A 14,830-nucleotide genomic window follows, 5' to 3' on the forward strand; every position below is an offset into this window, starting at 1 on the left:
ATTGTGAATTATGTGATATTTTACATGGGAGAACATTAGTTTTACATTCATTCTATTGTATATAATTTCATTGCCATGGTTACAATTCCCTCCAGGCATCATCAACCAACCAAAGGGTATACACTACAGGCCTGAACCCGGGTCGTCAGCACACAGCCCCTCTCCCTTTCTAGATCTAAAGTCCCCAGCTGCTTCATGTCTCCACGTCATCATCTCTGCCTCCATCTTTGCCGTCACTGTTTCTCTGGGTAGGGTCTCGCTCTCTTCTCTTCTCCATTGATGGTCCCAGGGACCTCTACGCCTAGACTGAAAAGTTAATCACTCCCCTCCTTGCTATAAAACATCTACCTATACATTTCCAACCCACACAATCAGTCCTGATAACAAGTATTCACTATTGTATCACAAGAGACCTATCCTCATTTCCTTTCATCAGCTATGCCTAGACAGATTGGATACTACTCAGTGGAGATTCTACCTTCCTCCATGCCCTCTGGATCTAGGTTGCCTCTTGAAAGCTTGTAAACCAGTCACTTCTTGCCTTTGTAGCCATTCCACTCCCATTTTGGGTAACCAGTATCCAGGTTGCCTATCCCTGTCTACTCTGTGTATGGAGGGGGTGGAAATGATCCTCACTGTAAAGATTTGTTCCCTCTTTTGAGCTACTGCATCAATAGGTGTAGGTCAAGTTCATCAAATTGTATCAGATTACTCTTGGTTGTTTTTTTTTTGTTGTTTTTTTTCCTCTTCTATCTTCTTCTGGTTAAGCTCTGATCATCCAGTCATTGAAGCCAGGTCAAGTGGGTATTATCTGCACATATGGGTGTTCTTGTGCATATGCCCTCTCTTCTTACCAGCAGGATGCTTCACTCCCCACTCTAGTGCTCTGTGGCTATGTCACTTACTCTGAGTCCAAAAGTCCCCAGGTCTTGCCACACTGCTGGCCTACCAGGTCTCCACCTGGGTTCACAAGAGTCTATTGAATGTTGTAGGGCTTAGCTTGCAGCTTCATTGCTGTTTTTCCCTCACTTCCCCTTATTGGTGATGAGCGTGGTCACCAATCAGGGCGTGTGTTCCCACTGAGTCTTAGTCTTGGAAGGGGGTTTCCACTGAGGGGACCCGACCACTTGCCTTGATGTCTCCTGGCCAAGCAACTTGCTTGTTCTTGTAGTACAGTTGGTCTGCCTCTATTGTTTTGTATTTTTCCTGTTGGTCTTTCTTTCAAGAAGTATCTTCTGTTCTTCTAGCCACTCCAGGCTGATCTGCTTGTCCTTTCAAATGGAAATTTCCCATTTCTGAAGATCTTGATGTGGTTTAGGCTTCCACCTATGTAGTCTTATGTAATGCAGAGGCTCCGCAGGAAGCCTCCTTCACTGGGCATGTTTTAGCCCCATTTTAGGTATTACAATCAGATATAGGCAGAAATGATTTAGATTTTAAACAGAGACATACAACCGTTATAGCTGCTACATATTAATTATGTTAGGAATGAGAAGGTTCAGTTGTGTCCACTGTGTTAGAAGACCAAATAAAAGCAAGTTGTGGAAATTTGGCTATTGAAGCCAAGAAGAAAGGGAGAAAGTGCCTACTATCCCAGTGGTGATCTTGGTGGGATGGATTTATAATTACAGTGCTATTATAGGAACTGGGGTCTGAGCCATGAGATGCTGAGTTAGAAAAGTTGTACCTATTTCTACTCATTCAATAATATCAATAATATTGACAACCATTCACCGAGTACCTTTTGGAGCTGGGTCTTGCCTTAGACACTGATGTTGGTGACCTCCTCTCATATTCACAACAACCCTTTTGCAGCTGAGAAAACTGGGGTCCCAAGAAGCAACGAATTCTTTCCATATCTAAAACTAAGTAGCTGAGCTTAGAAATTTCAATTTATGGCTGGGTATCTTTGTCTCCACACTACTCTGACAGGTGAGGGAGGGTTGGTTTACTAAGAAATATAATACACCAATAGAAAAGTGTAGGTATAAAGTTTAGGTTACAAGGAGGAAGAGAAAGAGCACATGGAATTTCACACCTTGTTTCCTGCACCCTCAGTCAACATATTTGTTGTTGTTAAGAGCCGTTAAGTTGGTTCTGACTCATTGCAACCCTGTATACGGTTACCAAGGGGTGGCTAGTGAGTTTGAACTGCCGACCTTGTGATTCAGAATGACCTTGAGGTCTAGTGCTTTATCCCACAGTGACCAAGCAGGACTCATGTACTAATGTCCCACTTTTTACTTCTCATCACATGGGAAATTCAGGAACCAGCAAAGAAGTGTAAACGGTGTTTGCCAAGTCCCTTCCATTACATCCACAGAGATTCATTATTCAAGACTGACCAGAAAAACTGTGACTTGCTGCAGGGTCACAGCAATATAGTTTTCAGGGGGCCACCCAGGCACTTATCCCAAAACCCTTGCAATTTAGCCTTTTAAGTTTCCAGGCACATGTAGAATGGATTCTGTTTCTAATCATAACACTACCAAAACTGTCTTCAAATAAGGAACTTGTGAGAGAATCTATCCAAATTAGGAAACCAACATGAGCACAACAGAATCGGCCTTCAGCCTCTCCTGCACACTACCCATACTTTTTTCCACTTGCCTGATACTGTTATTTAAGTACTCTGTTAACTGACAGATTTTTTTTCACAAGGCCAACCAGCTTTAGGAGAACTTAAATTGAGCTTATTTATATTTATCCAAATTCCAAGCATCAAATTTGTTATTTCCACTACGGCCTCTGCTACTGGAAAATATCCACACATACACACTTATATACACATACACACACCAAAGGCTATGGTCCTCTTGGACTGCATTTTGTAGAAGATCTCCAGGTAACTAACTCTCAGAGTCCCTGGCTACCTGCTACCCAGTCACTACCAATTCTGTTGGCTTCAAAGTTAGTATTTATGCCTGATCACTCTTTAGTGTTGCCCTGTGTTCTAGCCCCAAGACTGTGAATTTGGAATATGGATGATCTTTCTATGCTACTTCCAACAAAAGCCCTTGGCTAGAGATCTGCCTCAGTTTCCTGTTCTGTGTCTCAAGCTTCAAGTCTCACCTTAGTATTTAATTTATTTCCCAGGGTTGCAATACCTTTTTAATGAAAATATATGCAAGCTAACAATAATAAACATTATTTATTTTATTAATTGGTTTTGTTCTGTTGTACATCGGGTTGCTATGAGTCAAAGTTGACTGGACGGCACCTAACAACACCAACAATATTTACTACTTTTATTATCTTCTTTATTCTCATGAAAATCCTATGAGACATGTATTATTAATTAACTTTTCAACTAAGGAAAATGAGGTGCTGAATGATTACAAAAAGTGTTTAAGAGCACATAGAGGATGAAGCCAGATTTTGAGCTTAAGTAGTCCATGAAAGTACACACAATCTCTTTCCCATGTTCTCGCTCTCTTTTCAACTTTTTATTTGAAAATAAGTTTGAACTTATAAAAAATTGGCAAACATAGGAATAGTACAAAGAGCATTGAGCACACTGACATTTTTCTTTGCTCAATATCCTCTATTGTTAACATTTGCCTTACTTGCCTAATTATATCATCTCTCTCTGTGTGCATTATAACCTTTGAAAACTGGGGCCCAAGCAAAGCAAAAACCTGTAAGAGAAGGAAAACTCAAATGTAAGGATAAGTCAAAAAATATAATTATAAACCTTGGAAGCAGCAGTCAAGAAATCAAACGATGGATTGCATTGGGCAAATCTGCTGCACAAGACCTCTTTAAAGTACTGAAGAGCAAAGATGTCAGCTTGAGGACTAGGGTGTGCCTGAACCAAGCCAGGGTATTATTAATAACCTCATAGAGGAAAACCCCCAGTAAGATGGATTGGCAATATGGCAGCATCAATGGGCTCAAGCATGGTAACAACTGTGAAGCTGACCCAGGACCAGGCAGTGTTTCGTTCTGTCATGCATAGGGTCTCTGTGAGCCCATACCAACTCAATGGCACATAACAACAACAACAACATAAGTATGCGAAAGTTTTACAGTAAATAAAGAATACCATAGAAGAATTGATGCATTTGAGTTTTGGTGTTGGAGGAATGAGAATCTTAAAAGTACCATGGGCTGCCAAAAGAACAAATAGATCTGTGTTGGAAGCAGTATAGCCAGAATGCTCATTGGAAGCCAGGATGGCCAGACTTCATCTCTCACACTTAGGACATATTATCAGGAGGGACCAGTCCTTGGAGAAGGATATCATGTTTGATAAAGTAGAGGGTCAGAGAAAAAGAGGATGGCCTTCAATGAGATGGATTGACACAGTGGCAGTAGCAATGGGCTCAAATTAGGTGACAATTGGGAGGTTGGCCCAGGGCAAGGCAGTGTTTCTGTTCTGTTGTGCATAAGGTCACTTTGAGTCAGTAAGGACTGGATGGCACTTAACAATAGCAACAAAGCATTCCCTAAATAATTCAGGAGTCTTCGATTTACACCACATCAAAACAGTAGTTTTGGCATCCTTGTTGTTATTGTTGTTAAATGCCTGTGGGTTGGTTCTGACCCTACATAGGATTTCCAAGTAGTGACTGGTGTGTTTGAAGTGCTTACCTTACAGCACCACACAAATTGTGTTCCTTTTTAATGTTCTTTGAGATTGGAGTACAAAAAAAAGTATTAAGGAGCAAGATCAGGATTGTAGGGTGGATGGGATAAGGTTTCCCAATGAAATCCTCATAGAACAGCACTTGTTACCCTCGAAGAATGGGCAAGTACATTGATGTGATGGAAAAAATTCCTCAGCGCAACATTTCTATCAATGCACTTTTCAATGTTGTTATAACTTCTTGATAGTAATCCTCTATGATCACTTTACATCTCAGAAAAATTTACCAAGATTACCCCTTTAGAGAGCCATAAAATTTTTCTCCACAATCTAATGACCTAATCTGTCTGCCTTGAATACAACTGACGCAGCAGATCCCCCTCAAAAATCACCGTTTTCATTGAACCTTTATTTTGAAGGCACCCTAATGAGAAAAAGAAAAGTGTATTACTGAAAAAAACTTGTCTTCAGCCATCCACTGATTGCAGAGACATGTTTAAACATGATTGGTTTGAATGAACCTGTGCATGTATGAATTGGAACCCTAGTAACAATATTTTTGACTTGCCATTGTAGTTTGCACTAATAGAAAGCAGTAGAAAAGTGATAAGATTGCAATGTGTTAAAGGCAAAAAACGTGCAAGGCCTGTAAAAATAAAGCAGTCCAGTTGAGTTCCAGCTGTGGCAAGATGCACTATGGTTGTGGTGGTGGTTTGTGTGTCATGGAGACAGTTCTGACTCAATAGCAACCCTGAATAAGGTTTACGATGCTATAAATCATTACAGGAGCAGAAATCCTCATTTTTTCCCATGGAACACCTGGTAGATTTGAGCTACTTACCTTGTAGTTAGCAACCAAGCTCGTAATCCATTATGCTACCAGGGCTTCTTAGGATGCACTGTATCTAAACATATACAAAACTTTATAACTTATAAAATACACCACTTGTCTGTCATTTAGTTGTGATATGGTGGCTTGCATGTTGCTGTGAAGCTGGAAGCTATGCCACCAGTATTTTTAATACCAGCAACAGCATCCATGATGTGCAGGTGTCAGTTGAGCTTCAAAACTAAGACAGATTAGGAAGAAGGAAAGGCAGACTGATTCAGAATGTTTAGAGACTGAAAACTTTATGAATAGCAGTGGAGCAGTGTCATCTATCACCAGAATATTGAATACTGAAACATTATTAATAGCATCAGAATATTGTCAGATATAGTGCTGGAGGTTGAGACCCTCAAGTTGGAAACCACTCAAGATATGACTGGGAAAGAGCTGCCTCCTGAAAGGAGAGCTGACCTTTTGGAACCTCCATTTGCTTATCAAACACAAGTCAAAGTGAAGAGAAAGAGCTATAAACATCAGAATATGGAAAGCACAAAATATGAATACAGAAAAATGTAAGTTTTCAAAAATGAAATGGAGCACATAATATTGATATCCTAGGTAAGCTGAACTGGACTGGTATTGGCCATTTTGAGTCTGACAATCATACGGTTTACTATGCCCGGAATGACAAATTGAAGAGGGATGGTGTAACCAAAAAGAATATTTAAGATTTATCTTGAAGTATAATGCTGTCTGGGATAGGATAATGTCCATATACCTACAAAGAAGACCAGTTAACACCACTATTATTTAAATTCACATACCAAACACTAAAGCCAATTATGATGAAATTGAAGAATTCTATCAACTTATTCAGTCAGAAATTAATTAAACATGCAATCAAGATATATTGATAATTATTGGTGATTGGAATGCAAAGATTAGAAAAAAGGAAGGAACAGTAGTTGGAAAATATGGCCTTGGTGATAGAATGATGCAGGAAATCACATGATGGAATTTTAAAGACCAATGACTTATTCATTGCAAATAGCTTTTTAAAACATGAAAGACAACTATGCACATGGACCTTGCCAGATGGAATACACAGAAATCAAATTGGCTACATCTGTGGGAAGAAAAAGTAGAAAAACTCCATATCATCAGCCAAACAAGGACAAGGACAGAAGCTGAAGAAAATTAAAACAAGTTCACAGCAGCCTAAATATAACCTTGAACATATCTCACCTGAATTTAGAGATCATCTCAAGAACAGATTGGCTGCATTAGACACTAATGATGGAAGACCAGATGAGTTCTGTGATGGCATCAAGAACCTCATACAGAAAGAAAGTAAAAGGTCATTAATAAGACAAGAAAGAAGGAAAAGACCAAAATCTATGTCAGAAGAGATGCTAAAACGTGATCTCCAGCTTAGAGATGCTAAAGCAAATGGAAGAAATGAGAAGGTAAAAGAGTTGAATGGAAAATTACAAAAGGCAACTCAAGAAGACAAAGTCAAATATTATAATGATATGTACAAAGACCTGAATTTAGAAGACCAAAAAGGAAGAACACAGTCAGAATTTCTCAAGCTGAAAGAACTGAAGAAAAAATAGAATCCTTGACTTGAAATATTGAAGGATTCTATGGGCAAAATATTGAATGATGCAGAAAGCATCAAAAGAAGATACAAGGAATATGCTGTCACTGTACCAAAAGGAAATGGGGTATATTTCAAGAGGTAGCATATGATCAAGAACCTATGGTGCTGAAGAAAGAAGTCCAAGGTGTATTGAAGACATTGACAAAGAATAAGTTTCTAGGAATTGATGGAATACCGATGGAAATCTACCAACAAATTAATGCAGTACTGGAGGCACTCACTCATCTATGCCAAGAAATTTGGAAGACAGCTACCTGTTCAATTGATTTGTGCCCATTTCAAAGAGAGCTGATTAAATGGAATTTGGAATTTATAGGAAAATATCATTAATATCACATGCAAGTAAAATTTTTCTAAAGATAATTCAAAATGGCGGCAACAGTGCATTGAAAAGAACTGCCAGAGGTTTAAGCTGGATTCAGATGAGGGCTATCATTGCTGGTATTAGGTGGATCTTGGCTGAATGCTAAGAATACCAGAAAGATATTTACTTCAGCTTTATTGGCTACACAAAGGCTTTCAATTGGATAGATCATGACAGGCTATGGAAAAATATTGCAGGTAATATATATTCAAAAACACCAAATTGTGCTCAAAAGGAAACTGTACATAGACCATGAGGCAGTTGTTCTAACAGAACATGGAAACACGAATGATTTTAAATTAGGAAATCTGACAGGGTTGTATTCTTTCACTATACTTATCAGTCTGTATGTTAAGCAAATAATCCAAGAATCTGGATTATATGAAGAAGAACATTGCATCAGAATTGGAGGATGATTCATCAACATGTGATATGCAGATGATACAGCCTTGCTTACTGAAAGTGAAAAGGACTTGAAGTACTTACTGATGAAGATCAAGGACCACAGCCTGTGGTATGGGTTGGACTTCAATGTAAAGAAAACAAAGGTCCTCACCACGAGTTCAATAAATGACATCAAGATAAACGGCGAAAGGATTGAGGTTTTCAAGACTTCATTTTGCTTCGATCAACCATCAATACTCATGGAAGCGGTAGTCAAGAAATCAAACGATACATTTTATTAGGCAAATTCACTGCACAAGACCTCTTTAAAATATTGAAGAGCAAAGATTTTAGTTTGAGGACTAAGGTGCACTTGACATAAGCAGTGGTATTTTCATATGCATGTCAAAGTTGGGCAATGCATAATGAAGACAATAGAAGAGTGGATGCATTTGTGCTATAGTGTTGGCGGAGAAATTAAAAGTATCATGGACTGCCAAAAGAACAAATAAATCTGTGCTAGAAGAAGTACAGCCAGAATGCATTTTAGAAGTCAGGATGGCCAACCATCTTCTCTCATACTTTGCACATATTATCAAGAGGAATCAATGCATGAAGAAGGACATCATGCTTGATAAAGTGGAGGGTTAGTGAAAAAGAGGAAGACCCCCAACGAGATGGATTGGCACAGTGTCAGCAGCAGTGGGTTCCATGCCTAGCTAAGATTGTGTGGTTGGAGCAGAATCTGTCAACGTTTCATTCTGTTTTGCATAATGTTGCTCTGAGTCAGTACTTACTCGATGACACCTAACAATAACAGCAATAACATGGTGAGCAGATAATCCAAGAATCTGGATTATATGAAGAAGAACATGGAATCAGGGTTGGAGAAAGACTCTTTCTTTAATGATAAATTGAGGCTTGCTGAACTCAAAGAGGACTTAATGTACTTACTGATGAAGACCAAAGACCACAGCTTTTAGTATGGGTTTCACCTCAATGTAAAGAAAACAGTTTGAGGACTAAGATGAGCCTGATCCTTGTTGTTAAGTGCCATTGAGTAGATTCTGACCCATAGCAACCCTGCATAGGATTTCCAAGGAGCAGCTGGTGAGCTTGAATTGCTGACCTTGTGGTTCAAACTGACTTTGCAGTCCAGCACATTAAACTATAGCACCACACCAGGACTCCGAGCATGACCCTATTGGTATTTTCAATAAACTCATATGGATGTGATCTATTCTATATCTATATGCTATTAAGTATATTTTGTAATCAATTGAAAAAATAGAATTATGAATATAGATTAGATTAATATTTTAATTAATGTAAATTTCACTGAAACATCTGTTTCACTACATAGATGTTCTATGGTTGTGTAAGAGAATGTTCCTATTAAGAAATGCACATCCAATTAGTTAAGGACAAAAGGGTACAATATATTTAATTTTCTTCCAAATGATAAGTAGAAAATATATGCTGTTATTTTTGTTAGGTGACATTGAGTTGATTCATAGAAACCAGGAGCCCTGGTGCACAGCGGATAAAACACTCAGCTGTTAACCAAAAGGTCAGTGGTTGGAGCGCACCAGCCACTTTGCAAAGAAAAACATGGCCATATATTTTAGTAAAAATTACTGCATTGGAAATTCCATGTGGTAATTCGACTCTGAACTATAAGGTTTCTATAAGTCACAATTGACTCAGTAACAGTTGGTTTGGTTTGGATTAATGGGAAAACCGAGCTGCTAATTAATGTTTCTGTGGCACTTTTTATCTTGGAGCACACAGCTCCTAACAATGCTGTAAAGAAAGGGACTGTCTCTAAACTACAGCCTTAAAATCTCTCAACACTCTAAACACCATTGCCCAAATCCAGGAACAGCAAACCCAGGCTGCACAGGACAAGTAAGTTTGTTCACCAGGTATAAGGTGATGTGAATGACAACAACTATGTAAGACAAGAACAGTGGAGAACATACTCTACCAAAAGGTCTCAGCATAAAATTTATATTATCTTGACAAAACCTCTAGAAATGCTTTCATTCTACATTTTTTGGTTATCTCTTATTATGACAACAATTTTTTAATATCTTATTCTTTACAATATTACAAAATTGTTGTCATAAGAGACTAGGAAGATGATTCAGTAGTTCCTGTAAAATGTTGTTGTGGTTGTTAGGTGCCATCGAGTTGGTACCGACCCATAGCAACCTTATGCACAGCAGAACGAAACAATGCCCGATCCTGGGCCAACCTCACTACTGTTGCCCCACTTGAGTCCATTGATGCTGCCACTTGGCCAATCCCTCTCACTGGGGGTCTTCTTCTTTTTCTCTGATCCTCCACCTTACCAAATATGATATCCTTCTCCAGCGACTGGTCCCTCCTGACAATATGTCCCAAATATGAGAGATGAAGTTTGACCATCTTGGCCTCCAAGAAGCAGCACTCTGGCTGCACTTCTTCCAAAATGGATCTGTTGGTTCTTTTGGCAGCCCATGGAACTTTCAATATTCTCCTCCAACACCATAACTCAAAAGCATCAATTCTTCTACGGTCTTCCTTATTCACTGTCCAACTTTTGCATGCATATGAGGTTATTGAAAATACCATGGCTTGAGTCAGGCACACCTTAGTCCTAAAGCTGACATCTTTGCTCTTCAACACTGTAAAAAGGTCTTGTGCAGCAGATTTGCCTAATGCATTATGTTTTCTGATTTCTTGACTGCTACTTCCATGAGTGTTGATAGTTGATCCAAGAAGAACGAAGTCCTTGACAACTTCAATCTTTCCTCTGTTGATAAGAATGTTGTTGATTGGTCCAGTGGTGAGAATTTTTGTTTTCTTTGCATTGAGCTGTAATCCATACCAGAGGCTGTGCTCTTTGATCTTCATCAGTAAATGTTTTAAATCCTCTCCACTTTCAGCAAGCAAGGTTGTATCAGCTGCATATTGCAGGCTGTTAATGAGTCTTTCTGTAAAATAGTTTATCTAAAATTATGTATTATTAATGATAACTTAGAGTTTTTCTTTCAGCTTCATAACTCATTACTGGCAATGACATGAACACTGTACTGAGTGTCTTTCATGTATCAGCCGTTATATTTCAGGCATTTCATGTTTCTTGGGCAGTGATGAAACTGCTATTGAATTAATGCCATGTATTAACCAGAGCCTTGAGAGTGTCTTTATTTCTGTAACCCCCAACCAGGTCTCTATAGCCTCACTCACACTGAGCTTCTTATGTGTCCCTAATACACAGTACCCGCTACAGCTCTGAGACTTTGCAAATACCAGTCTTCAGTTTGAATCATCCTTCTTCTCTTCTACCGATACACATTCTTCAAGGTCCAGCAGATTCAGCCAGCCCTCCTTGGTGCTACGCTTGCCCTTTAGTCACACTCTAGAAGAGAATCCCTCTCATGGTGTTATTACTCTGTGTTCATTTGTCTGCTTTCCCACTAAACTCATTCCCTTAAGGGGAAGGCAGTGCATCTTTCCATCTGCCTAACGTAAGGACTGGGTCACAGAAGATACTCAATAAGTGTGTCTCAAGTAGAAATTGCTCCACAATATGAGTTGCAAGAATACAACAATTCCTTAACTTTCCAAAGAAAATCTGACTCTGCTCTGATTTCTCAGCTGTCACTTGATAATGAACATATTATTTGTCATTCACTAAGCCCAGGTATTTCATGAAAATGTGGACTTGTCTTCAGGTGATTATTCAGCATAGGTTGCCTTCCATTCTACTTCTCTTTCTGCTATCCTGAGACAGTGATGGAGCTGTTTCTTCTCTCATCACCTTTGGATGACCCTCTGCATACTTTTTTCACCCCTTTCCACTTTCAAGAAGTCCCTGAGTGGAGCAAGCAGTTGACATATTGGGATGCTAACCAAAAGTCTAGAGGTTTGTGTCCACCCAGAGGTGGTACAAAACAAAGGTCTAGGGAGCTACTTCCAATTAATCCACCATTGAGAAATCATTTGAGTAACTATAGGGTTGTACCACTGATTATTGCAATTGTTATCAATAAGTTACACATTTATCAGGAGTTAAACTGGCCAAAGTTGGGTGACAGATATAAAAGTGACCGAAAAAAAGAATATCTGATGAGGGTGCTTATGTACAGCTAAAAACCTCATGGCATTTGGTTCCTTGATTTGGAGGTTTGGAATCATGGTTTCATGGGATGTCCCTGTTGATTGGCCAAATGGCATGCTTATTGCTTCTGTTCTACTTCCTATTTCACTGCATGGTTCCTGGGGTCTGAAAAGTTTACAAGTGTTCCTTCAAGGCCTAACAATTGGTCTTTATTCACCTGGAGCAACAGGGGAAGAAGGAAAGTTAGGAATAAGAAGAATATATGAAATGTGGGTGGCTAATTACCTCCAGGACAAACTGCCTCCTTTGCTATGAGACCAGAAAAACTGAGTGGTGCCCACTACAATTACTAACCATTTCAATAAAAAGTTTTATATAATCACTGTGATTAAAAGAAGAAAATTGCAAAACGGACTTTTAAATTTTCATAGAATCTGCTTTCTGGAGTTCTAGATTGATGAACCCCTGAGACTCTTATCCTGAGATAATCTTTTAACCTTTTAAACCAAAATTATCCCCTGTAGTTGTCTTAAAATCAAATAATAGCTTAGCTTAACTAGAAAGGAATGTGTGTCTTAAGCATGGTACTCTTTCAAATTGGCAGTAAGAACTAGACATATTAGATAGGAACCTTAGGGGCAAATTGGCAGTAAGAACTAGACATATTAGATAGGAACCTTAGGGGACAGTGAGTTGATGTTAACATTGGAGAAAACCACAGAAAAGGAGAATGAGAATGTTTACACAACTCAAAGAATGTATTGATTGTCACTCAATCGTACATGTTGAAGATGTTGAGTTGGTATATGCTTTGCTGTATATATACACTCAACGATAACTAAATATTACTTTAAATAAAAGTAAATAAATATGTTTAAAAAAAAAAAAAAGTAAACCCAAGTCTATTCTGATACACAAGGAGTCATCATGAGTCAGATTTGACTTGATGGCAATTTATTTTTCATTTTTCTCTTTTCAAGGTGGCAGCATTTGGGACAACAACCAAAAGTACCTAATTAGCCATAGTCTATTTTCACATCTGCAAATGTGAGCAGGAGATGAGTCTGGGCAAACCTCATTTAAAAAATACCTCAGCCTCATTTCCTTCAAGCTTAGTGTAGAAATTTTCCCCAAAACAGATATGTAAAAGTGAGGCTGTGGGGAGGGGAACAGTGGTTGTTCAGTGATTATATTCATGTCTTCCAAAGACCATAGTTCAAATCTGCAGACTCAACAGGAGCTAATAGCAATAACAACAAAGTTGTCATCCCATTTGCCCATACCTACAGCTGTAGTGGAGTAGTGGTTAAGAAGCTGCTAACCTCAAGGTCAGTAGTTTGAAACTACCAGCAGTTCCACAGGAGAAAGATGAGACTTTCTGCTCCTGTAAACATTTATAGCCTCGGAAACCTTATACAGGAATGCAGTGAGTTGGAAGAGACTCTACGACTCAACTCGTAACCACTGCCAACAATAACTACCTCAGAGAAGGGAGGGAGAGACAGAGGGAATGACTGATGGAAGGAGAGGGTAGGAAAGAGGGAGGGAGGGAGGAAAAGAGAAAAAAGGGAGAAAAAGAAAAGACCAATCTGAGCAAAGAAGCCCAGAAACTCAAGAACACTGAAGTCTGGTTGCTCTTCCTCTGTGGGTGAGGAACACAATTACTTCTTCATCCATTTTCTAATAAGTTTGCTCAAGCAAAGAAAAAAAAAATAATAATAATATGAGGCACAGGTTAATTTCCATATTAAGTTATTAACATATTAGCTTGGCACAAATGTTTATTGAATGAATCAATCAGTAAATGAGTTCTCATGGTTAGTTCATTATCATGAATCTGGTTTTATTTAAACTACATAAATACCATTCAATGATCATTTTCTCACAACTTGATAATTATGTAGGTAAGATCAATGATCAAAAGCCATTCCCTTACTGCGCTAAAACATAGACAAGACTTTTTCAGTTCTGCTCCATGGAAGGGGATTTCTCTTCTGCTTCAGAAAAAGACTTGTGTTTACTCCGCATTTTAAAGAAAGTGGTTAAGATGAGATCTTGCATTTGGCTTCCACTGGACAACTTCAAGCAGAAGCTATATTTCACTGAGAGAAGTAAAACAAACAAAACACATTTTCCTCTTAATCAGAATTTCTTTAAGAGAATCAGGATTACATGCCATAATATCCCTAATCAAGGGACAATAACAGATTCCCAGGGTAAACTGTACCTCTGATCTAATGTACTCTTACAAACAAGTATAAGCAAAAAATGGAGACTTCACTCCCTCACATCATCTGCTCATTAATTTACGTAACAGAACAAAATGGCCCACCAAGCTCTTTTCTAGTTAGCAGGGCTTATTTACATTCCTTTCCCTCCCCCAGCCCCCTTTTTATAACCAACAGCAAATTACCAGTATTGATAAACCATTAGAAAATAAAATAAGAGACAATTTTATTGACAGCTAAATGAAGTAATGCCTGGGTTGTGTTGGTTTTCAGCAGTGGAGCTTTTTGTATTCATTAAAACTCTGTAAGCAGCATGTGTTAAATTTTTGATATATGCAGTGTGCCCTGAAATCTTTATCTACATTAAGCTGAGACACCAATTTGCACCCTTGTTGCACCCTAATAGGCTGATTTATTGTGGTTTCTTAAGGCCTATTAATGAAAGAGCTTGGAGTTTTTTAGTGGCCTAAATCAATTTCATTTTTGGAGGCAGCAGAACTTGTCAAGGTCCATGTCTCTCATTTCCTCTTTTGTTAATGCGGATGGATAATGTGAGCTCTGTGCTGTTTGCAGCAGCCTGGGCTCTTGACAGATAGACATGTGAGCTAGAGAGGACCTGGGCATCTACACAAACTCAGTGAGGGGAGTGATTTAAAAAAAAAAAAA

This window comes from Chrysochloris asiatica, unplaced genomic scaffold (genome assembly GCF_000296735.1).
Source record: "Chrysochloris asiatica unplaced genomic scaffold, ChrAsi1.0 scaffold00108, whole genome shotgun sequence".
Lineage (NCBI taxonomy): Eukaryota > Metazoa > Chordata > Mammalia > Afrosoricida > Chrysochloridae > Chrysochloris > Chrysochloris asiatica.